Below are 22,959 nucleotides of genomic sequence, written 5' to 3'. Positions count from 1 at the left end.
TCACTTTACTGGGTTATTTTACTACAGCTTTTTTTGTGGCTTCAATTTGATACTAATGTGTTTTTCAAATCAAACCTACCTTCAGTTTAACACAGGCAAAAACTAACATGATGTAGACATAAGACCAAATGAGGATATAAATCTGTTTCGACTCCTTGTGATAACGTTTCATTTCACCAGCCTCTTCATAACAACCATTTGTTTAATTACAAAAATAAAAATAATAACAGCAAAGACTCCTAGCATAGAAATGAGTGAACAGCTTTGAAACAGTTGAAATCTCTTCCTAGATCACTCAATTATGCAGAGAGACACTGCCTGAAAGTCTTGGGATTCAGGGCCTCTGTCTGATACTTTAACATTGTTAATGATAATTCTTTAGTCTGTAATAGTAGGTCATTGCTATGGTTACTCTACAATGGTGCAACACTTTGCTTTCCCCTTCAGCTATTCGCTGAGACCTGGTAACCACATTTGTTGCCTAGCAACAGTTTTGTGACAGTATCACAATCTGGGAGTTACAACAATAAGGATGCTATGGCTGCAGTCGACCAGAGAGCAGAAAGCTACAGTCTGTGCATGGGACTTAGATACGGGAACTGGCCCTACTAGAGAACCCCGGTCTTTAGAGGTGCCCTCACAAGGATGGTCTCTATCGTCTTATCCTCTGCAATTTGGCTTTATGAACTGGCACTGGGAACTTAGATCCACTATTTAAGTCATATCCTTGAAAAATATCCTCCAACACTACTGTATTCAGATAACAAAAATGAGATCATTTCTTGTTTGCTTACACATTTTTGGCAAAATTCAATGTTATTCAATGGGAGAGAGAAATGAGTATAGGTTATTTTGGCATAACCTGAAGTGCCTGACTTGAATTTGACAAGTCTTAATAGAATTCTTGGGGGGAAAATGTATGTGTATATATATGTATGTATGTGTGTACATGTATGTATATATGCCTGGCTGCATCAAAGATATATAAACTTTCAAGTTCCTTAAAACATACATAACATCTAGATATTTATCATTGTAATTCTCACTGATTTATTCTTATGACAATCTTAAAGAATTCTTTTGAATTTGGAAGGCATTTATATTCTCTAAACCCAAGTAGTAAGTCATTCTAGATATGCTCAGACATACCTACTTGAAGTAATATTTTGTGGGTCTATCGAGAGAGGGCCTAGCTTCTGGATAGGTTTATGCAATACCTGTTCCTATTTCTACAGTGCTTGCGGATCTAGTTTCACTTCAGTAATAACTAATTGCACTTACAATGATAAAATACTTTAAAATCAATTGTATTCCTGTCTTTTGAAGATGCACACTACATGGCAACACCCATTTCCAAACACAATAAGAAAGAAAGAAAGAAAAAAAAAAGAGGTGTTAATTGTCTTCTTTTCCTTCTCATTTCCCATGCTTCCAGCCTCATTTGGCATTTCCTCCATAGTGATCACACTTACACTTAGTAGTGTTACCAAGGCTATGATCAATTTGTGAGCTTTCTCAGGGAATTCTTCTCATAATTCCTCCCACCCCATGAAAACCAATTCAATCTATGAATCTAGAGGGACCTAAGGAGTCAATGGTCTGAAGCAATTTAACTCCTTTATTTTTTCTTTCCTGGTGACAATCTTTCTGAAGGATGAACAAATTTCCCTGGTGATAAAATGACTACAAAGGCTTTTTAGTTTTAGCTTATGATGACTATCTGCTTGACTAGTCCCGGGCTGAAAAGACCAAAAATCCCTGAGTTAACTGAGTACCTGCACTGGCTCTCAACATTCACCCTTGCAATTTAAGAGTATAAATTATGAGAGTATGTGCTCTGTCAGTGGAAGGGAAATTGCTAGGAGTGAAGGTAATAAGTGAAGTGGGGTAGAAACTGAATTACAGACAACAGAGCGGGGGAGGGAGAAGTCTCCCTAAAATAAGGAGTAGTAACATGAATATTTTATATAAAAATGGCTTTCTTTTCAAAAATTATCAAAGGAGGTTTTTAGTAATTTTTTAAAAATAACATTTGCAAGTTAGGTAATTGCATATCCATCTGGGGCTGCATATACACATTTCACGAACATGTTTGGAGACCATTTTCGAAAGGTCTGAGCCAAAGTTCAATGAAAATATTTATAAATTAATATGAATATCTACCTATAGGATGCTTAGAAAACGGAAACTTTTGAGAGCAGCTTTCCAGTAGCTAAAAAATACACTACTTTAAGGCAAACTACATGAGGACAGAAACACTGGGCCATTACATTATCTATTCATAAAAGGATATAAAAGTGGAAATTTTAGGCCAATCAAAAAAGGAGCCACTTATTGATAAGCTGCAGTGATGGGTGGGTAATATGGAAAATTATTCCATTTTGCAGTGACAACATTATGTATAACCATGGTCTCATCTCTATCACAACTTTACCCTAATCAAAACCTCATCTTTTTAGGGACTATGAACTACTTTCCACTTTTCAGACCCCCTTTACATAATCTAGAGGGGTTCCCACAATGTAGAGAATAAAGGGTTTCCATGTTAAATACCTGCCACGTTCTCAGGGAGTGATTTTTGTATCTTTTTGGATTGGCAGGCTTGTTCTTTCTGGATAATTCACCTTTGGGGCAAATTCAGTTTTCTAATCCATAGAATCAATTCAGTATCAAAATAAAACGTACCGGTTCGCAGTGCTTCATGGCAAAAATGGGCCTTTGTTCAGTCCCAGTAAGTGATTCTCAGTGGGCATGGCAATGGTCTCGGGGGCATTTTGGAAATGTGTAGGGGTATTTCTGGTGGTCAAGATGATTGGAAAGAACTATTGGCATTTAGCAGAAGAAGGCCAGAGATGGTGGAAATCCTACAGTTTGCAGGGCAGTAGAGCACGATGAAGGATTGTTTTGTATCCCACATGGTTTTCAAATGTTCCGCCAGCTATTCATGTAGTTAAAAACCCTGTTTATAATTATATGGGCTCAGAATTTAGATGTGTTTAACAAATAATCTCAAAGTACTTTTGGCATCATTTTAACATATACAGAATTTTCCAGGAATCCAACTACCATGTAAATTGAAGGGATTTTATACTTTACGTTGTTCAGAATATTAATAACCAAGAGTGGTTTATACAATTACCAAGAGTGGTTTACCATATGAGAAAAATCTCATCCCTGATGGCATCACTGCCCATCAAAGTTGAGCTGTCAATAAACACACCTGCATCAGCCTGCATTTGTAGCTGTTGAATCCATGGTGATTTTATGTACAGGACTAAGTATCTGACTACTATATCATGCCTTCTTATGTATATTTTCTAGGGCACTTTAAATATTGATGTGGGTATTATTTTTATTATGAGTTACTTTTCTTTTATTCCTTCTATATGTTAACTAAAGCATTATAATAATTTAGCAATCTTAGAAGTAGGTGGATCGTGTTATCTTTAGAATTCATATCAAGACAGTAAAAGCACTGCATAAGATTTGTTTTAATAGGAGGTATTTAAATGATCAAGTGTCAGCTTAAATAAAAATGAACAGTTAATTCTTTTTTTTATTATATTAGAGAATAATTTTCCCTATAATCTGAGCCCTACTCTAGCTATCTCTTTTATCCTATACAGAGTAGAAAATGCCTGTTATTTCTCTTAATGTTTCTTCCATAAATACTGTTTGTCAATGATCTTATTCACTGGTAAAGAACCAAAAGGCAGGGAGCAGGGGATCGCCCATAAAATACTAGACTGATTATTTATCCTTTACTTATCACTTGTTTTAAAAAATAAACTGTAGCAAATTTCAAAGTGGTAATGATAGCACAAATGGTCAAAAGGATTAGAAACTTTAAGTATGAAGTACGAGACTGTAAATCATATGAGAAAGATCAAATTGCTAAAATGTGTCATTTGTTTTCCCCAAAGACTATGTATTTTAAAAAGGTATCTTGTAATGGAACTGAGAAAGAGGAAGGCTACATTTATATAATAGCATTTAGAAATTAAACAACAACAAAAAAATGGTTGGAAATAGCACTGAGAGTGGAATGCTCAAAGAATAGGGTAAGAGAGAAGAAAACATTGCTGTTTCTTCTGTCTTGTCTATTCCCTTTACTTCTTCCTGTGATGACTTCAATCCAAGTGTTTCTTACAAGTCTGCCTTGTCCACACTCCTCTTCACTTGATCTTGGTGCTTATATTTTTTGGGCAAAAACCATGCCAAAATATGCTAGTGAGTTAGCAGCCAAAATCCTGATGTTTACTTTGGCAGATGTAGACTAGTCTGAAGCTGTACCTCATTTTATGCAGTAGATGTCTTAAAAACTTATATGTAAATATAATTTCTGTAAATAGAATTTCTTTAAAGCAAGAAGTGGGTTATTTACCTCCTCAACAAATCTTTTAATAAAGTGAAGAAATGTCTGGGAAAGCAAATAATCACTCTTCAAGTGATATTACACACATACACACACACAGAGATGCATGCGTGTGCAGACACACATAACACACACATCAAATTTGTGAGCCAGAGATGAGGTTTACTAGTATAATGATGGACAGTCTAAGTTCTCACCAAAGAGATAATTTGGAAGAATTTCTTGGTCAGCTACTTGCTATTCTAATTATTGCTAGTCACCTTATTTTACATGGCCCTAGACCAAAAGGTCATGGAATAACTTCAACAATCTATGCATTATTTACATTTTCTGGTCTGGTTTAGAATAGGGAATATAACTGTTGACAGAGTGACTTCTGAATGCAAAATATAATTTTTATGTCTTTGTTTTAGGGTGAGGGAAACTAGCACGTGCCCCTACCCTCCTACCTTCTCACTGATATTCTCCAATCACCCTTCCCACTACAAAAATATACTTTATTTTTAAAGCAAAAGGTAATGAATAAATTTTGTTTCCTATAATAAAGGGGGAAAAACCTAGAAAGATATGAAACATTAATATTAACAGCATAACGTGTCTATGATACTTTCAAAATGACAAGGTTTGATTTTAAAAATTGATCTTTAACAAGAAAAAAGAAATATGGGCAATTAGGAAGTAATGAGGACCCTGTCAATATAGCTATGTTGATAATAACAGGTAAGGGAATTCTTGAGCAAATCTAATTTATAAAAATCAAGAGGTCTGTAATATGCATTATTGAGTCCCACTGGGATTAACTAATGAACTTATAAGCTTACCAGCAGTTATTTTTAGACAGTTATAAAGAATTAGAGAAATACTAGAGCACTGAAAAATAATGTGCCTTCTAAAAAGAAATAAAATATAACTACTAATAATTCATTTTAAAATGAATTCTAGAGCTTCTAAGGAGAACATCATTACAAAAAAAAAAAAAAAAAATATTTGAGCAGAGAAGGGCTCCTAACAGAGACTCTCCAAGTTAGAAGGCACAAGTGTGAGACTCAGTCACTGTGGGGGGTGGTAAGTGGAGTGGGGTGGGCTATTCACTGGGACTGTGCACCGGAAATGCCAAGAGCAGCTTAGTAGACATGCTGCATTGCCTTGTTAAATTACTTGTGTAAGAAATAGGCAAATCTCTTTCCATTGCATGAAAAATGCAATGCTGGTTAAGGCTGAAATTGTTGAGACCCGAAGGCCGGTTGTCAAGCTTGACCAGAAGTAAGAGACAGGCAGAAACAAAGATGTAAACTCGGGGGTAGAAATCTTTGGGTCATTTGAATCTTTTGGCATCCTGTCCTTTCCTCCAGCTTCTTTTCTACATCTCTCATCTACAGAAGGGGGATTGGGGGTGGGTATGCAGGGCATAAGGCATCTTAAGACCCAGGGAGACAACCCTGGGAAGTAAACTTATTCTTAGGCAGAGTAGACAGCCTACAGTAGGTGTGGGTCTCTGACACTGAACCTGGAAGACCTCTCTAATCGACCTCCTAATCAATGAAAAATGGATGCAGTTTTATTGCTTCCATTGCCTATCAAATTCCAACAACTGGTTTAGAAGTGCTTTCTTCGGTTTTAATTCTTGTGTCACATACTACTCCTAATGTTGCCATAAGGCCTGGCCTCCAGGGATACTGTTTCCCTTTAAAATTTGAGCCAAGATGGGCAAATGCTCCCCTTTTCCAGTTTCCCTTTATCATTTTCCGCAGTAACTTTACCAAAGGATAGCAAGAGGACAGAGCCCTGAATAAGGGAATTAAAGAACTAAAAAATAGTTATTTCCGTAAATATAGGTTCCTAATCCTATTCCCAACACAATCATCAGGAAGAGCTTTACTAGGCTCCATTCTAAAATAGTGTTGCCTGAGAAGACTGGTACAACTTGACAGGTATCTATCTTGTCAGGCTTCTCTTTCTCCTGGCTTCTCTGTTACTAGAGCTAGGTATCCATAACTTAGGGATGCTAGTTTGACTCTGTGTATTAAGGGAAGGAGAGGAGTCGGGGAGAGAGGAGGAAGGGAGGGAGAGAGAGATGAACTGCAACATACTATCCTTATTTCAACACCAAATCAAACACAAACATTTACTAATTCAAATATCCAGATCTTTTGTGATCTTCCTCTCTCCATTGTGGACTCTACTCTAAATGATATGTTTTGTGGGCAGATAGTTTTTCTAGAGGTTCTATGATTAATTTATACATTCATACATGTATTTATTGTATGCCAGGCACTATTGCTTGGGGCTGAGGATGCATTGGTGAGCAAGATATATACGGGCTCCACTCTTGTTGCATACATGCTAGAGTGGATGACACGCAATAAACAAGGAAACCAGCGAACATGCTAATTTTGAACATGTTAACTTCAGACAGTTAGAAAACTTCAGACTGTGAAGGAAACAGCGCTGGGATGTGAAGACAATGAGGGAGGAAGATGTGGCAGGACAAAGAGAGATGGTCATCAATTTAGACTTGGTGAAGACTTCTGACTTGAGACCTGAATGGCAAGAAGGAGCCAGATGAAATGTCTGGGGGCAGAATGCAGCAGGCAGAGTTGTGGAGGAAGTCAAGGGCTCTCTGAGGAGAAAAGAACTTGTCACAATTGAGGAATGGAAACGCTGGAGCACTGTGGGTGAGGAGGAAGCAGCAGAAGATGACTTGGAGGTGGGCAGCCGCCAAGCTATATGAGGTATGGAAGGCTGTAGTGAAAGGTTTGGATTTTATTCCAAGTGCAGTCAAAGAGCTGTTGGCAGAGTTGTGAGCAGAGGAGAAATAAAATCTGACTTGTATTTAAGAAACAATACAGGATGGTATCTGGTGAATGGTGAGTGGATTATGGGAAGTTAGAATGAAGGATTTAACCCTTCCTGATTGTATTTACGGACTCCACCCATGTCTAGAGCATTCTCTGGGGCTCGCTATTCGACACACTTCAGAGTATAAAATCTGTTTACTGCTAGTTCACATAAATACATTAATGATACAGTAAAAGTAATATGCAGTAAGAGTTGAGAGACTAATAAAATAACGTTTCCAAGTAGTGAATAAAAAATGGAGTTGAACTAGGCAAAGCATTTTCCTAACAATTTACTTTTGTGAGTTACGCTGATACTTCTGATTTCTCAGTCCTTGGAAGCACTGCAGTGTGTGATGGCAAGGTACTGGGATGGGGAATATGCTGTCACAGCATTCCATTTCTGCAAGCAGTCCAGAGGAAACTGTTGGGCTTACTCTCCAGGCGGGTTTTTCCACTGAGTTCTTCATTTCTATGAATGGACACAACATTCTCTTAACTACTCCAGCTGAATGTCTCTCAGCCATCTTTGATTTTTCTCCTCCCTTGTTTGTGGCCTCCTGATCCAATCAGTTACCAAATCTTGAAAATTACACCTAGGCAAAAAGTTTTTGCCATCTCTTTCTCCCTTTCTAATCCCTCTGTTATCATTCTAGATTTAATGACCTGTCATTTAGAATCCAGCAACTTCCTCCTAACTCATTTCATTGCTTTCAGCCTCTCCTCCTTTACCTTGTACCCCTCTTACTACCAGATGAAAAATTCTAAAGTATCATTTGTGTCATATGCTTCTTTCTCTGTTCAAAAATACCTGTGAGAAATAAGCCCACCTACCCAGAGGCTTTAATCAATGTTCTTGCAAGAGCAGGTGTCTGATGGTAGTTACAGCAGGCAATTTATCTCCTAGTGTGCAAGTCCCTTCCCTGACTCCTTATTGGCTGAGTACGACAGAGGTTACAGCCTTAACTGGACATCACCCATGCCCATGTAAGGCAAAAAGTGGTCTGACTGGAACAAATGTACATTCTCCGAGGTGACGCAGAGACTTTCAGTTTGTCCTCCCTTTCTTTGGTGCTTGCTCATTGCAAAGCTCGTGAAAATAAGCCCGAGAAATAGAGAGAGGAAGAAGAACCGGGAAATGAATTGTCTAAAGGTTTGGGACTCCATTGTGTGTATGTGGTGTTGTACAAATTTCCAATAGGTTGTAAACCTACTGTTAACTACACAGCACAGCTTTCATTTGGTATTTGTTTTTCCTTTTTCTTTTTTTAAAGTTTATTCATTTATTTTGAGAGAGACAGAGACAGTGCCAGTGAAGGAAGGGCAGAGAGCGAGAGACAGAATCCCAAGACTGAGGGCTTGAGCCCACAAAATCATGAGATCGTGACCTGAGCTGAAACCAAGAGTTGGACACTTAATGACTGAGCCACCCAGGCGCCCCTGTTTGGCATTTCTGAAAATGAATCCTCTCTCTCTTACTTCCCACTTATCTGATAGCTCTCCATAATCTAAGAAATCAAGTAGAAATTCTTTAATATGCTTTAAAGCCCTCCATTCTCTGGCTTTAGTCTTCTTTTCTGAGTTTGTTTCTCAGTTCTTCTGTTAGTATCCCCTATCATGTCTGTGGTTTCGAAGTCTGGCCAGAGAAGAAATTAGCATTGTAAGGTTTTTGATGAGTCAATGGTCAAACTTTACTCATTTTAAATGCAGACTGATAAATACACCTTATGTTGAAGAATATGTTAGCTTTTGGAGTTAAGAAGTAAATTCCTCTAAAATTGGAATATAGTGACAATTGGAGACTCTATAACTAAAGCTGAAGGGAGTAAGTAGAATGTTTTTCTTGCTTTCTCCAAAAAACTGGTGAGGTGATGATCCACAGTCCATTAAGCAACTAGTTGATAAGCAATGACAAATACTCAAAGTATCTTCCAGATCTCTTTAGCTAAAATGTTGTACTTATCTAGTAAATACAATTTTCTAGCATCAAAAGAGGTTTAGAAGTCAGAACTAAGAACTCTCAGAAAAACTTTAACTGTGATTGTTCAAGAGCTTCTATTCCCAAGATGCAGTTGGTTTGGTCTAAATTTAGATGCAGATAGAAACATACCAAATATAAAATAGTAAAGACATGGAAAGGACCCTAGATAAAATTTTACCCCAACAGTTTCCTTTCACAAGTAAGAAATCTATAGAGAGATGTGAGAAGCCAAAGGTACAGAGACATTTTACCATAATATAGTGAATATGTATGATTCAGTAAAACACTGGAATAGAAAAAAAATTCAGAAGATGTATGTCTGATTGCTTTAACATCCAATTCAATATTTACTTCCCTTAATAAGCTTTCTTTGGTTTGCTTACCCCATACCAACTACTCCCTTTCTTTCATGTTTCAGCACTTTGTATGTAGTGTATATTGTATTATCATACACCCATTCTGCTTAACTAGTTATTTTATGTATGAAAAATACCTTGCTTTATCTCCAAGTCTTTTGGTGGGGGTGCTAATGCTTCAAAACATTTTATTCCAGAAATCATAGTTGTTTGCTATATAAACATCATAGATGTTTGCTATATAAACAGCTGTCTGGGACAGAATTCACCAGAAAACTGATGCTTACTAAGTACTGTTAAATATAATAAAGCACAGGGGCGCCTGGGTGGCGCAGTCGGTTAAGCGTCCGACTTCAGCCAGGTCACTATCTCGCGGTCCGGGAGTTCGAGCCCCGCGTCAGGCTCTGGGCTGATGGCTCAGAGCCTGGAGCCTGTTTCCGATTCTGTGTCTCCCTCTCTCTCTGCCCCTCCCCCGTTTATGCTCTGTCTCTCTCTGTCCCAAAAATAAATAAACGTTGAAAAAAAATTAAAAAAAAAATAATAAAGCACAGAATCATAAACCTTTTCTGTGGGTTTTGCACTATCTTGATGATTATTCCCATTTTGAAATTAAGGAAAGGGAGGTATACAGAAGATCATGGCATAAAAACTTATGAATTTGGAAAGCAAAATGCTACTGGTATTCTGAATACATAGATAAACCATTATATGAACTTTTGTAACCACACCATTATTTTGTATTGCTTTGTCAATTTTCAAAAGCAGACATGTTTTTTTTGCAGCCAGTGAAAGGAGGAAGGAGGCAGAGAGGAAGGAGGAGACAGTAAAGTAGCTATTGTAGATTGCTCATGTCACTTAAATTATTTGGAATTGTACTAAAGCTTATAGGCCAATTTAGTAAGAACAGATATATTTACAATACTGAGTCTGCCAACCAACGAACATGATATATTTTGCCACTTATTTTTTTGAGAGAGACAAAGAGAGAAAGGGTGCAAGTGAGTGAGGGGCAGAGAGAGAGAGAGAGGGAGGGAGAAAGAGAAGTGGGGTTCACCTGAAGTGGGGCTCATGTTCACCTGATGTGGGACTGCAACTCACAAACTGTGAGATCATGACCTGAGCCGAAGTCAGATGCTTAACAGCTGAGCCACCCAGGTGCCCTTTGCCACTTATTTAGATCATCTTTAATGCTTCTTAGTGAAGTTTTATCATTTTTTCCATAGAGAATTTGAACTTCATTTTTAGATTAATTAAGCTATAATTATTACACTTTTGGAGATAATTTTAGACTCATGTAGTTGTAAGAAATAACAGATTCATTCTGTGTCCCTTTTATGCTTTTCCTCAATAGTAGCATCTTGTAAAACTGTATTATAATATGAAAGTACTACAGTTAAGACACAGCACATTTCCATCACCACAAATATAACTCATGTAGCCTTTTTATAGCCATGCTCACTTCTCTTCCAGCCCCTCCTTCACCCCGGCAACAACTAATCTGTTCTCCATTTCTATAGTTTTGTCATTTCAAGGATGTTATATAAATGGAATTATACAGTATTCAGCCTTTTGGAATTGTTTTTTTCCAATTTTTTCCAATCTTCTTTGGAGATTTATCCAGATTGTTGTATGTCTCAATAGCTTGTTCCTTTTTACTGCTGAGTAGTATTCCATGGTATTGATGTACCATAGTTTGTTTAACCATTCACCTGTGGAAGGACATCTGGGTTGTTTCCAGTTTTTTGGCTATTATGAATAAAGCTGCTATAAGTATTCACATACAGAATTTTGCATGAGATAATCTTCATTTTTCTGGGATAAAATGCTCAAGAGTGCAATTGCTGAGCTATATATTAGTTACATGCTTAGTTTTTTAAGAAACTGCCACACTATATTCTATTTCATTGCACCACTAGATGGTCAACCATGTCAACGTCACGGAGTTCCAGGAAAAACCTGGACACCAAGGCTTAGGTGGGCTTCCCTGGTTTGCAATACTCCATGTATATTCTCACACTATGTTGCTGAAAGAAGAAAACACTGTCTATTACTTGACTTGAAGAAGACAGCTAGAAACTTATCCTTGGAAATTTCTGACACTGTGCCTTATACGCCTCTTCCTTGACTGATTTTACTATGTACCCTTTTGCTGTACTAAACTGTCACTGTGAATATAATAGCTTTCAGTCAGTTCTGTGAGGACTTCTGGCTAATGATCAAACCTGAAGGCAGTCTTAGGGACACCCACTTGCAATTGGTATCAGAAGTGACAGTAGTCTTAGGGATTCCAGAAGTTTATATATCCAAAAAAATCTTGCTGGGATTTTGACAGGAATTATGTTAAACCTGTATATCAATTTGGAAAGAAATAACATCTTTATTATGCTGAGTGATTGAATATTCAAACACGATATACTCCTTAGCTTTATGTTTTACTACTGCAAGTTTGTTGACACTATTATAAATGGATATTTAACTGCTTACTGTTAGTATACAGAAATACAATTGAATTTTGTATAATGATTTTGTATCCAGCAACTTTGCTAAATTATCCCTTTCATCCAAAAGATTTAACTACAGATACTGAATTTACTACATAAACAATCATATCATATGTGAACATTTTCAGGGCTTTTTTTCCTAATTGTTATGGTTTTTATTTTCTCCAGTTATAAATTAAGGAAAACTCTTAACTAAAATCAAAATAGCTTCAAATATGTTTATACTACTAATTATGGAGATGAATAAAATATCATATAAAGCAAATTATTATAAATAACATAAAACTGGCACGAAGTGACTACATTTTCAATTTTGATGGATTTCTTGTTATATTTAAAAAGGATCTGGCTCTGTTAGGTAATATCATCTAGTTGCTGATGTTGGTCATGAAAGCTCCCTGTTACCTTACAACGGACACTGACGGCTTCTGGAGTGTCAGTGATGTTCCTAACTCTGCAATTTCTTTTCATTCTAGTTAGTAATATAGAAATAGACTATTTTTGTTACCTTCAGCCTTTAAGTCTAGAGTCACCCTCATGCTGCCTGGTAATACACTTTAATTTCCTTACCACTTCTCTCCCCCAAAGCATTTCCTCTCTGAATATCTTAAACACACACACACACACACACACACACACACACACACACACACACACCAAAAACCCCACAAAAACCCAGGATGCAACTGCTTTTTACATGGCAAGAATCTTTAAAGGATTCTGAACTTATTTACACAACAGCATTAATGCATAAAGAATAGCATCTTGGGTGTCTGGTTGGCTTAATTGGTTAAGCGTCCAACTCTTGATCTTGTCTCAAGTCATGAAGTCACGGTTTGTGAGTTTGAGCCCTGCATCCAGCTCTGCGCTGAGAGCACGGGCCTGCTTGGGATTCAGTCTTTTGCTCTCTCTGCCCCTTCCCCACTTGCTCTCTCTTTCTCTCTCTCTCTCAAACTAAATAAATAAACAAACTTTGAAAAAATTAACATCTTTCATTAAGATAAAGATGCACTGATTTTTAACTAAATACATATATTCACAAATATGTCATGTAAACACAGTAAATTCCTACTATGGACTAGTTTAGAAAATGACATGAAAACATATTAGAGAGGACTGATTACTTCAAATACCACATAATATTCCAGATTATCAGGACAGGGAAAATTCACGAGCACTAAATTAAGTTCCACTAGAGACTAATTGACAATAAAGACTGAACAGAACCAGATATGGCTAAATTACTAGAAACAGTTATGAAAATTCTTTACAGTTGTAATCCTTACTGCATTTATACTGAAACTTTAATTTCCATACCAGTTCTCTCCCCCAAAGCATTTCCTATCTGAACATCTTAAACACACACACACCCCAAAAAACCCACACAAAAAATTCAAAACTCTAACTGGGTGTTCCATATAGATTTTTCTGCAACTGTCCAGAAGACTTTTAGGCTAAAATCTTTCATTATTGGTTAAGGATTTTTTTTTTTCTGGGATTACTTCTGGGTTTGTAAAAATTTTCAGTTCAGGTTTGAGATGTTGTAATGGATGGAAAAGTATATTTTATATGTATTACAAAATTTGGCAAGTACATATTATTCCCACTTCTTTGTTTTGTATACTGGCTCTAGGTAACCTTATATGTTTAATTATAAAACCATAAAGTTCCTCCCCCCTCCCAAGGATTTTAAAATCGGTAAGAATTATTACTTGGATCTTGTTAAAGTAGCAATGGATAGGAATTATTTCCCAAAGAATCTCAAATATATCCTTTGGGTATCACTGATAGATGGATAGATTCTATTATTTTATTTCTATTCCATAGACAAAATTTAAAAAGTCATACTAATGGGAAAGCTCTGAATCCACTTACAAGGTTAATTAAGGTGCAGAACACGCACAGTAAAAAAGGAAGATGTTGATTATTGAAAATAAGATGTCTTTAGTCAATTTCAATGCTTTTGGGTCAAAAATTTACACCCATTAGTAGAAAAATTTCTTTGAAAACTTTCCTCAAAGAAATTGCAAATGAAGGAAAACCTACATTATCAAGACAAAAGTACTTTAGGAGTCCCAATAATAATAAAGAGTGTTATAACCCATATACTAGAAAAAACATTATTTACACATTTACAAATTGTGAAAAGGGGGGCTCAAAGTTATACACCTTTACGGTGATTTAATAGTGAAAAAAATAATATCATATTAAGTAAGAAAACAGTAGTAAATTACTTTTGCTTGTTTAATAGTTATTTATTCATATCTGTTCTTGAAAAAAGCATCTGAGATGACTTGTATATATATTATACTAGGATAAAAGAAAAAGGGGTAAAGAAAAAAAAAGAGAAGAAATAGGACAATGGCAGGGATAAAGTAAGATTAATACATAAACTTGACTAATACAAGACCTGTACAATTGCCCAATTGCTGGATGATGGCCAAAATTTGAGCTTTCTATTAACAAATACAAAGATGATTATACAACTGATTATGATGCACTGTATCTGGGTGGTAAAAGCAAACTAGCCATGGAGAACAGCTGTTTTTCATACTTGTATCCTTAGTGTGGTCTTATGATACAACACCAAAGAGCAATTTGGGAGAGTTAGCTCTGAGGGCATCAAAATAATGTGTTTCAGGTGACCTGATAGTCTGTAAGTAGTGTGGCTTGTTTGAGAAAAATTAAGCACGTCTAAAGGAATGGGTGGACTGTATCTCCTTCACACAACTTTATTTTTTTAGATAGCTGAATTATTTTTATTTTTTCCCATAACAGAAAGTCTGAGGTTACAGTCTCTGGCAAGAACTTGAATGACATTATTTTTGGTATTCTCAGGCCATCAACATGCTTTAATATCTACTCCAGAGTTTATGAAGCCCAACAAGGATATGTGCATGAATAGATGATTCCTCTACCTATTAAAAAGGGGTGTTAAGGAAGCGCTGGTGGGGAGGAAGAGCCAAGATTTGCTCAAAAAAATAGTTTTGGCTTCATTTCAATAGATGAATAAATAGTTATAGAGGTCCTATATTGGACAGCATGTCTGTAAAACTTTCAGCCTAGGTATTACTCTCGCCACTAATCATTACTAATAAGTAGCCCATAGAGATGTACTCTAGCTGGCTCAGTCAGTGGAACATGTGAGTCCTGATTTCAGGGTCATGAGTTCAAGCCCCATGTTGGCCCTAGCATTTACTTTAAAAAAAAAAAAAATAGCCCACAGAATGTGGAGAATTTTAAAAATTCAATTTTGAGCTAGTAGATTTAAAGTTGTGATATGGTTGTAATGTGTGCTCCTGGTAATTATTATCATCATGAAGAAATAAACATTAAAATTAACTGAGTATCTCCTGTGTTCCTGGCATGGCACGAAACACCTTATCACACTGATAATTCATGTAAACCTGAATAATTTTACAGACGAGGTAGTATTGTCCTCATTTCGCTGATGAAAAACCTGAAGTCTGGGGGCACCTGGGGGGCTCAGTCGGTTAAGCACCCAACTTTGGCTCAGGTCATGATCTCACAGTGTGTGGGTTTCAGTCCTGCGTCAAGCTCTGTGCTGACAAGCTCAGAGCCTAGACCCTGCTTCAGATCCTGTGTCTCCCTCTCTCTTTGCCCCTCCCCTACTCACGCTCTGTCTCCCTCTCTCTCTCAAAAATAAATAAACATTAAAAAAAACCAAACTGAAGTCTGAAGAGGTTACGGAACTTTGTAAAGGTCAGAGTGCTAGGAAATACGAACATAAGCTCTGTGAAAGCAGGGACTTTGTATTGCTCACCCTTTATTCCTGTTGCGTAGGGCAGTGCCTGACACATAAAGCCTCCTTTCTGATAAATATTTGTTGAAATAGTAGAGTCCAAATGCCAGACTATTAAACTCTACAATACAGGGCTACTAGGATATAAGCCCATATATGGTTTCAGTTTAAGGTAGTTGATTGCTTACTTCTTTCTTGAAGTAAAGAGACCTACTGTGTTGACTTCTTGTTTTGGTAAGTCAAGTTGGAAAATGATAGCTGTCTTTGGCATGCCAATGTAGACTTTTAGAAGACATTTTGGTGCATTCAAGATTCTTTTTCCCATTTTCATATTCTTTTCTAGAGCTGGTAAGCTTAACTAGATCAAAGAATGGTTTTAAACTTATAAAAAGTTTTTTTAAATGTTTATTTTTATTTTTTTATTTTTAAAAAATTTTTACATGATTTTTATTTTTTAAATTTTTAAATTTTTTTAAATTTAATTTTTATTTTTTAAAAATATAATTTATTGTCAAATTGGTTTCCATACAACACCCAGTGCTCATCCCAACAAGTGCCCTCCTCCCTGCCCATCACCCACTTTCCCCTCTCCCCCATCCCCCATCCAGATGGCCAACAGACACATGAAAAGATGCCCAACGTCACTCATCATCAGGGAAATACAAATCAAAACTACAATGAGATATCATCTCATGCCGGTCAGAGCGGCTAAAATGAACAAATCAGGAGACTATAGATGCTGGAGAGGATGTGGAGAAACGGGAACCCTCTGCACTGCTGGTGGGAATGCAAACTAGTGCAGCTGCTCTGGAAAACAGTGTGGAGGTTCCTCAAAAAATTAAAAATAGATCTACCCTATGACCCAGCAATAGCACTGCTGGAATCTACCCAAAGGATACAGGAGTGCTGATGCATATGGGCACATGAACCCCAATGTTTATAGCAACACTTTCAACAGTAGCCAAATTATGGAAAGAGCCTAAATGTCCATTAATTGACGAATGGATAAAGAAGATGTGGTTTATATATACAATGGAATACTACTTGGCAATGAGAAAGCAAGAAATCTGGCCATTTGCAGCAAAGTGGACGGAACTGGAGGGTATTATGCTAAGTGAAATAAATGTTTATTTATTTTTAAGAGACAGACAGAGAGAGAGAGAGAGACAGAGTGCCAGCAGGGGAGGGGCAGAGAGAGAGAGGGAGACACAGAATCCGAAGCAGGTTGCAGGCTCTGACCTGTCAGCACAGAGGCTCATACTCACAAACTGTGAGATCATGACCTGAGCTGAAGGTGGACGCTTAACTGACTGAGCCACCCAGGTGCCCCTCAAAGAATGGTTTTAAATACTAGATGCTTCGCTTAATTTTATAGGATAAATATGCTCTATATATTCACAATACAGACTGAATACAGGGTTCAGGAAAGTTCCCAATTAGCCTCTGTTGATCAAAGGGGAGTAAGATTGAAACATATGGATGCTCCAGCAAAAGAATAGCCCACACTGGAAAGCTCTTTTCTTACTGGTAGGTAACCAGCATACCATAGTCAAAAAAGAATACAAACATTTATTGCATTCTCCTATTTAATTTTCATCAACTTTCCTTTCCTTGTTTTATTTCCTCATTAATTTAATCTTTTAAAGTCAGATGAAAACCTGCTGTAAGACTGAGTTTTCCTGGTTAGGTTTTTAATTTTTTTTAATGTTTATTTATTTTTGAGAGAGATAGAGACAGAATGCGAGTGGGTTAGGGGCAGAGAGAGAGGGAGACAAAGAATCGGAAGCAGGCTCCAGGCTCTGAGCTGTCAGCACAGAGCCTGATGCGGGGCTTGAACTTACGAGCCGAGCTCGAACTCAGGAACCGTGAGATCATGACCTGAGCTGAAGTCAGATGCTCAACCGACTGAGCCACCCAGGCTCCCCACCTGGTTAGGTTTTTAAAGGTGGGCATTAAACACCAAAGTTAGCATAGTAGCCATGTCAACAAATAAAATGATGACACATGCCACAATGATAGGGTATGGAAGCAGTTAATTAAGTACAAAAAATCACTACTAATGTCATAGGTTAGCCTGATACTTTTAAGAAATCTGTGTATCCATTCTCTTTTTATATCCATGTCATTTTTTCTTTTTTTTTTGTTAAAAAAGCACCTTGAATATGTCTTGACTGAGGCAAGGTGAGCATATGCTCTCAGCTACTATGGATAGCAATCTTTCAAAAACCATAAATGCAAACCTATTGGAAAAAAAGCCTCAAGGTCAATGCTTCTAACTTTAGGTAGCCAAATCAATAGGTCACTTCCCAAACATGAGGTTTCTGTATCAGTATTTTCAAAAAGAACAGTTTTTCCCCAACATAACGCAAAAAACTTGTTATAGGCTTACAAATTTTTCCGAATGTTGTAAAAGAAATCTTATAATAGAAAGCAACATTTTCTCTTTTATATAATTCATGTGTCTTCCTCACATGAAAGAACAGCCAAAAGGATGAAGGGCACTATGGCTTCAGTGAAATATGCTGAATTGTAAAAATCTTGATTGTCATCTTTAAAGGGGAAATAGTGAAAATGTAAAAATCTGGGATGATACGATCTGCAAGACACTGAAATGTAGTATCTATAATAGTTACTAGAGAATATTTTTTGAAAATTTCTTTAATGTTTATTTAATTTTGAGGGAGAGAGTGTGTGTGAACAGGGAGGGGCAGAGAGAGAGGGAGACAGAGCCTGACATGGGCTCGAACTTACGAACTGTGAGATCATGACCTGAGCTCTTAACCAACTGAGCCACCCAGGTGCCCCAACCACCTTGTTTTATAATATATATATGCGTGTATGTATGTATGTGTGTGTATATATATATATACACACACACATATATAAGACATCTGTTGTATAAAAAAAAGAGAAACCAAAAACTAAGTGATGTCAGATTTAATATCCTATTAAAACTATTTTAAAATTATCTTTATGAAGAAAATAAGTGTGAAGTTTTTGGATTATCACCCAGTTATGATATCCAAAAAATATATGTACTTTTCAGAGAGCAAAGGCAATACATTCAAAGCTAAAAGTTTAACTAATCTTAGGCAGTCCAGAACGAACAAGGAATTTGGTACATTTTAGTGATTTGTTCCATCCATTTGCCGATTATAAATTCCAGCTAAAACCTTATGAGTCAGCGAAGAGTGTGTGAAATTTTGGGAGTGATATTTGCTTTAATTTTAAACTTCAACATACCATATTTACTTTATAATTGACAATACTTCATGCTTTATTTCAGATTTACATTGGACCTATATATAACAGTTTCAAGTTTTATGACCACAGAGAAAATAATCAACTTACTTGAAAAAGTGAATTATCTTACAAATTAAAATTATAATTAAAGAAAGCAGTTCTAGAAAAAAAAATTTCATGAAAATATGTTGGTATTCATAACTCTGGACTTAAAAAATTCTTTTCTCATAGTTCAGATAGCCTTGTGGACACTAATGTTAGTCCCTAATTACAAATTTAAAAAGAGTATTATGTACTTAAAACTTACCAAATTTTATAATAAGACAAATAAGATGTACCATTATGAAGTACTAATAACTCTTCACTTTAAAAAATTACCCCTAAAGTGACTGGAATAATCTTACAAGGCAAGTTAAAACTTTTGGATTAAAACTACTTTAGATCTTCACAAGAGGAAAAATGAGAATCTTCATACTTTTTAATCTACACAGCCATAGTTATTCTTGTATTATTCAATAACCTATCAAAAAAAAAAAAAAGAAAGAAAAGAAGAAAAAAAGAAAAAGTCTTGTTTTTTAATGAAGTCTCTGGTTAAACCATTTAAATGGTGAAGTTTTAGGCCCCAGAGCAAGACTATACAAATTTAAAACAGCTAGAAATGTTGACAGATGCTTAATTATAGTCTTACATATGGTGGAAAACATATACAATTTGAGAGGATATTTTTATGAACAATTACCATTTAAAATAACTTTGGAAATAAAAATCATTTGTAACTATGTCATTCTTAATAAAAATCGTTCTGTTCAGTCAGTGTTTTTTCTATAATTTCTACTTAAGTTCATCACAATTTTTGCAAGTAAATTCAAGCATGAAGATTTTCTTTTGGTTAGCATTTCAAGTTCCAAATTTTCTTTTCATAAAAGAAAAATATCATAAAATTTAGTGATAAATTATGTATAGTGATGCGATTCTCATGTTTCAGATTGAGAAACGAAAAGCATTCAGTCGAATGTATCTTAAGAAAATAAACCCAGAAGTATTAAATTTAAAAATAAATTTTATTTTCAAAATAATTTCAAACTCACAAAAAGTTGCAAAAATAATACAGCTGACTCCTATATATCTCTAACCCAGATTCCCAGTTTTTAAAAATATTTGTCACATTCGTTTTGTTATTTACTTTCATTTTGTGTGCATACTTATATATGCATGTATACAAATACTATTTTTTTCTGAACTTTAAGCTATTTGCAAATATCATGCCCTTTAGTATGTATTTCCTACCAACAATGAAATTCTGTTATGTAACCACACTTACCAAATTCAGGTTTCACAGTGACAGATACTTTTCCTCTGCCATGTGGATGCCAATTTTGCCAGGTGTCCATTAGGCATTTTTTTCTGTCAAGTACAGAGTCTAGTCCCAGATCACATAGTAAAGACTATGAAGATTCGATAAATATTTCCTTTAATTTTTATCCATTTTTATTTTTTATTACTTTTTATTTCCATCCATATTTATGGATGTTTAAAAAGATAGTTTCATTTGGCTTCAATCTGAAACTTCAGAATGACAACACTAATTCTATCTCAGTTCTATGACAGTTTTAGTCAATTATCTGCATAAAAACATAAGAATATGATTAAAATATTCCTGGTTAAGGTTATATGTCTACCAGTGAATAACAAATATCCATTTGACTCTATTTGATAAAGAAGCCTGCAATTCAGAAAGAAGAAAATTCCTGACTATTTCAATGCATGCCTTCCTGGCATTTTCTTGTTAGCTCTTGGAAGGTTACTGAATTAAAATTTAAAATAAGTCAAGTATTCTATTTGATAGAAATTCTACTAAAATATTTATTTGAATGAGAGGAGACTGAAATTAGTGACTAAGTCAAGTTTCTCAAAAATTTGAGGCTTATATTCAACTATGACAATTTCACTCCACGTGCATTAGAAAATATAGAAATAACTGCATATATTGTTGCTGATGGCCTAGAAATAGTCTACACAGCTGAACTGAGGTACTTAAAATTTAAGATCTATTTCTGGTTACTCTATCAATATGCATGAAATTCTAGATAAGCCATTTAACTTTGATTTGTCCCAATTTGTCTATTCCTGAAAGCAGAAAAAGTATTGTTTACCATACAGATATACTACTAGGATTTTAGATAGTTAATCTAGTGACATCATAGTATGAATTGCATCAAAGATTACAAAGAGTCATGATAAATATTATAAAGACTAATGATAAGTAAACCATTTGCCTAGAAGAGCAAAGAAAGGATTTTACTACGTAACCTATGTTTGTGGTAGGAAAAAGTAGTAAAAAGTAGAAAACACAAATAAGAAGAAAAAATGGAAATCACTAGTAACTCTACCAATCAGAAATAACAACATAGAATATCTTATTTCAGACCTTTTTCTACACATAAACATATATGTTTGTTTACAAAATGCATTACTTTAATAATACAAAAACCATATTTCAATACAAATACATTAAAAAACATAATATACTGGGGGTGCTTGTTCTAGTAATCAGTTAACCCTCCCACTGGTAACAATGATAAACTGTGGACACAATATAACATACAGTTATTTGATGGCATTGGAGAACAACCAAAACCAAGTAGAAACTGAAGGAGATGAAAACATTCAAATAAGGGTTGTGCACTGGACAGCTCTTCATCTGAAATAATTCTTTCTGCAAGGTACAGTGTGGTTAGAAACCAAGCAAAAGGCTGCACTTATTGGCTTGAAATGTCCAGAGATGGGGTTGGGGGAGGCTAAAGCAGATGGAAACTAGGAAAAGAAATTCCTGAAAACAAACAAAAACAAACAGGAGCCAACCACAGAGGGGGATGTTCCAAATCTGTATGCAAATTGCGTTCAGTTTTTAGTTGAATTCTGAACTATCTTTGCAGAGAAAAGATTCCAAGGAGCTGGTAGAAGGCTACAACTGGAAAGATGAAGACGATGAGCAGAGATTTAAGTTGCTGCACACCAAGAAAGAGACAAAGTTTAGAATCTGAGTCCTGTCAAATTAGAGAGGCTGGATAAACACCTTGGTCTTTCCAATGAAACCCAGGAAAAGTAAAGATAATGTGCCAGGTCTAAGAGTTTATCCTAAAACTAAGGGAAAACTCACCATAACAAAGTTTAAAATCCCATCTGAACAAATTCAAGGTTATCTGCCAATAATTTAAATGCCCACTAAAAGAAACACAAACACTGAGATTCTCAGAAGAATATGACAGAATCCCAAACTCAATGACTCATCATCACAATGTGCACACATGATAAAAACTTACCAGATATGCAAAAAACAAAAACAAAAAACAAACAAAAAATGGAGAAAAATGTAATCCAGAGTGAAGGGGTGAACAAAAGAAGAAAGAGACTCAAAGATGACCCAGATATTGGAATATTGGAATTAGCAAGCCAAAACTTTAAAACAACTATTATAAATATGTTCAAGAACTTAAAAGAAATGGCTAAAATGAGTGAAAGATATTTTAACAGACAAATCAAAACCTTAAAAAAAGTCAAGGGGTGTCTTGGTGGCTCAGTCAGTTAGGCGTACAACTCTTGATTTCCACTCAGGTCTCGAGATTTGTGAGTTTGAGCCCCAAGTTGGGTTCTGGGCTCCATGCTGATAGTGCAGAGCCTGCGTGGGATTTTCTCTCTCTCTCTCTCTGTCCCTCCCCCACTTGCACACTTGCTCGCGTGCATGTGTTCTCTCTCTCTCTCTCTCTCTCAAAATAAAATAAATAAACTTAAAAAAAATACTAGAACTGTAAAGTACAATATCTGAAAGGAAAATTGGCTGGATGGACTTTTTTTTTTTTTTTTAAGTAGGCTCCACAGTGAACATGGATTTTAAACTCACGA

The 22,959-nt window shown here is 35.8% G+C and overlaps 1 protein-coding gene across 6 annotated transcripts in view; it reads right to left on the bottom strand.

Moving 5' to 3' along the window:
• Positions 1 to 22,959, bottom strand: part of ARB2A (ARB2 cotranscriptional regulator A) — a 431,807-nt gene that overhangs the window by 6,904 nt on the left and 401,944 nt on the right. The window lies entirely within an intron of this gene.

The sequence above is a fragment of the Herpailurus yagouaroundi genome, unplaced genomic scaffold (genome assembly GCF_014898765.1).
Source record: "Herpailurus yagouaroundi ecotype Mexico unplaced genomic scaffold, PumYag 29, whole genome shotgun sequence".
In the NCBI taxonomy this organism is placed as follows: domain Eukaryota; kingdom Metazoa; phylum Chordata; class Mammalia; order Carnivora; family Felidae; genus Herpailurus; species Herpailurus yagouaroundi.
Note: the sequence above shows the minus strand (reverse complement) of the source record. Positions and strands in the feature narration are given on the sequence as shown.